Source organism: Notolabrus celidotus, chromosome 15, assembly GCF_009762535.1.
Source record: "Notolabrus celidotus isolate fNotCel1 chromosome 15, fNotCel1.pri, whole genome shotgun sequence".
Taxonomy (NCBI): Eukaryota; Metazoa; Chordata; class Actinopteri; order Labriformes; family Labridae; genus Notolabrus; species Notolabrus celidotus.
Genome location: NC_048286.1, coordinates 140001 through 144065, shown reverse-complemented (window position 1 = coordinate 144065; position 4065 = coordinate 140001).

The window sequence follows — 4065 nt, the reverse complement described above, 5'->3', positions numbered from 1 at the left end:
TCACACTCTCTACACCTCTCCTGATGCCTTCACTGACTGTCAACACTGTAGGAATTAAGAACATCTACACTGAACATGTTTAACAAACAGTAGAGCTGTTACAGTATTATATATGTATTATAACTTTTCTCCTGATATCGTGTCACCAGTACAACTGGATAATGCTAGAATGATAGTTGTGAGTACTAACAGCAGCCATGTTTGTTTGTGTTTTTAACTTTCACTATGAGAATGTTTTGGTGAGGACCGGTTTTGAATCAGTCACCATCATATGGTCGCAAGTCAACGGTGCTCGTGCATGTGAGCGGGGGGGCGTCGTTTTGGAGGAGCTCTGAGGGAGGAGGGGAGGGGTTAGACGGAGTCATGAGGAAATGCTACATTCAAATTCATGCTGGTTTTCCGAGACTACCAACCCCAGCTTTAAACATTCTTACATACACATATATAAGACTATGAAAATTCCACGACACATGATATTAACTGATCCAAACGAATGAATGAACACACACACACACACACACACACACACACACACACACACACACACACACACACACACACACACACAAACACACATACACACACACACACACACACACACACACACACACACAGACCATTAGGTGTAACTGTCTTATCCTTGAACCAGCTGTGCGAAAGGGGTGACTGAGAACCTGGAGGGAACTCCATTTAGATTTAATGAGTCAATGATTATTAGTATGAGTATGAGAGGAACGTTTTTCGTCTACACACACACACACACACACACACACACACACACACACACACACAGAGAGAGCGAGAGAAAGATAGAGAGAGAGAGAGAGAGAGAGAGAGAGAGAGAGAGAGAGAGAGAGAGAGAGAGAGAGAGAGAGAGAAACACGGACCTCTTTATCGGGCTGCTGACTCATCTCGACTCTACAAAGCAGCCATGAGCAGAGATGAAGAGGTTTGACATGGTCTCACTGAGTCAGTGTCCGGTCAGGTCTACAGAAAACACTGAGTGACCGGTTCTACTAAAGGTTTGCGTGTATAAAAACACAAACTTGATAGCGCGTGCAAAGCAGATGTATTAACCGGGAGCACCGAGGATTGCGTCTGTCAAATGAGCAAAATAGCACTCGCTTTTCCATTTAGCGTGTTTGCCTTCATGAATATGCAGAATACATGTAGATCATCAGAACGCGCAAAACACTGGGAGGAGGAGATGCTAATGTAATCATTTAGCACCCGCAATGTGATTTATCAAACCTGAAGCAGATAGCGGTCGGTGGCGAGAAGGAGGCATGACCGGGCACTTTAAACCCAATAAACCTGAGCCTCCTCTGGTAAACCCAGGGGAGGCTCAGGTTAGAGTTAAAGTGCGGGGCTCACAGGATGACGGACCAGAGGAGGCTCAGGTTAGAGTTAAAGTGCGGGGCTCACAGGATGACGGACCAGAGGAGGCTCAGGTTAGAGTTAAAGTGCGGGGCTCACAGGATGATGGACCAGAGGAGGCTCAGGTTAGAGTTAAAGTGTGGGGCTCACAGGATGATGGACAGAGGAGGCTCAGGTTAGAGTTAAAGTGCGGGGCTCACATGATGATGGACCAGAGGAGGCTCAGGTTAGAGTTAAAGTGTGGGGCTCACAGGATGAAGGACAGAGGAGGCTCAGGTTAGAGTGAAAGTGAGGGGTTCACAGGATGAAGGACAGAGGAGGCTCAGGTTAGAGTGAAAGTGAGGGGTTCACAGGATGAAGGACAGAGGAGGCTCAGGTTAGAGTGAAAGTGCGGGGCTCACAGGATGATGGACCAGAGGAGGCTCAGGTTAGAGTTAAAGTGCGGGGCTCACAGGATGATGGACCAGAGGAGGCTCAGGTTAGAGTTAAAGTGTGGGGCTCACAGGATGATGGACAGAGGAGGCTCAGGTTAGAGTTAAAGTGCGGGGCTCACAGGATGAAGGACAGAGGAGGCTCAGGTTAGAGTTAAAGTGCGGGGCTCACAGGATGATGGACCAGAGGAGGCTCAGGTTAGAGTTAAAGTGCGGGGCTCACAGGATGATGGACAGAGGAGGCTCAGGTTAGAGTTAAAGTGCGGGGCTCACAGGATGACGGACAGAGGAGGCTCAGGTTAGAGTAAAAGTGCAGGGCTTTGTAAACACCAACAATATTTTCTATAGAGAGTTAACTGTGCACACGGGAGTGTTGATACTGAAAAGCTTTGTAGATTTTTAAGTAAATCGATAAAGAAAACACATTTGTTATAGGAGGAAGAAATCAGCTGACAGCTTGTGCTGCTCAACGTCACTTCAAAAGCATTTTACAGGGCTCGATAGAGAGAGAAACATAAAATACATTTCAGGTGTCATATCTAATTTAACGATCTAAATATTAATCTGTGAGTCTCTGTATGTCTGTCTGAAAATGCACTGTACTATACATTCTGATTCTCCGCCACAGACAGATTTACATTGCTGCACCGCGCTCCACACTGACATGAAGACTTGCGTACACCGACTGAGACCTGGCGTGGGATTTGAGCATATCCTCTGCCCACGTTCAAATTGATAAATGCCGACCTTTGCGTGGAAGTGGTCGGACACGCTGTTTTCGGTCATACGCATGTTTGATAAATGAGGGCCAGTTTGTAGAGTCCCTTTTACACTGCCTGTTGAAGGCGGGGATGTTGAGCCTTGAAGCGCCTCACTGTTGTGTTAACATTTACAATAATACATTAGTGAGCTCTTAGTTTTAGTGAAAAATGTAACTTGTGAAATAAAAGAAGTTTGAGATTGAATAATTGTGGTAGAGTTGAAGTATGTTTTTCCTCTGTAGAGGAGTGATCACAGAAAGTGATATTAAAGTGGAAACCTCAGATTTGTACTGGTGTGTAATTATTAGTACATTTACACACTTATATTTCACTGCTGTTTGGATACTACAGAGAGCAGAAATGTAAAGGTGTCCTGTTTAAGATAACAGGTGGGTTCTGTTGTCTGTCTGCATGCAGTGAAGTTAAATGAAAAAAAGGTCAATGTAGTCAGGTAGATGTTACATCTGGTTTAAAGCAGAACAAGTGTGTTCACTGAAATGATACAGAAGAAGAGTGTTGTTTATAAAATACTTTTACATTTGGTTAACTTCAGTGCCTTTAGCTGTTTCGTTGTTATCAGAGCATGAACACTGAGATCATGTGTTTTTGTGAAGCTAGGGGGCAGTAGAGTTCATATCTGATTATCTGCTCTGTGACGCACCTGGGTGTATAAACACACTGTTGATCTCATGCTGATGTTGGAAGAAGCATACACACCTCACCTTACACCTGTGTGATTTTGATTGACAGGGTTCTATGGACTGGGTTCTGTTGACTTGACTGGATTCTGTTGACTGGGTTCTGTAGACTGGATTCTGTATACTGGGTTCTGTATACTGGGTTCTGTAGATTGGGATCTGTAGACTGGATTCTGTAGACTGGGTTCTGTAGACTGGATTCTGTAGACTGGGTTCTGTTGTCTGGGTTCTGTTGTCTGGGTTCTGTTGACGGGGTTCTGTTGACTTGACTGGGTTCTGTAGACTGGGTTCTGTAGACTGGATTCTGTAGACTGGGTTCTGTATACTGGGTTCTGTAGACTGGGTTCTGTAGACTGGATCCTGTAGACTGGGTTCTGTAGACTGGGTTCTGTAGAATGGATTCCATTGTCTGGATTATGTTGACTAGGTTCTGTTGACTTGACTGGGTTCTGTAGACTGGATTCTGTATACTGTGTTCTGTAGACTGGGTTCTGTTGACTGGATTCTGAGGACTGGATTCCATCATCTGCATTCTGTTGACTGGGTTCTGTTGTCTGGGTACTGTTGTCTGGGTTCTGTTGACTGGGTTATGTTGTCTGGGTTCTGTTGACTGGGTTCTGTAGACTTGATTCAATTGTATAGTACACAGTCATATAACTTTAATACACAGTGAATGTATAGTACACAGTCATATACATTTAATACACAGTGAGTGTATAGTACACAGTCATATACCTTTAATACACAGTGACTGTATAGTACACAGTCATATACCTTTAATACACAGTGAGTGTGTAG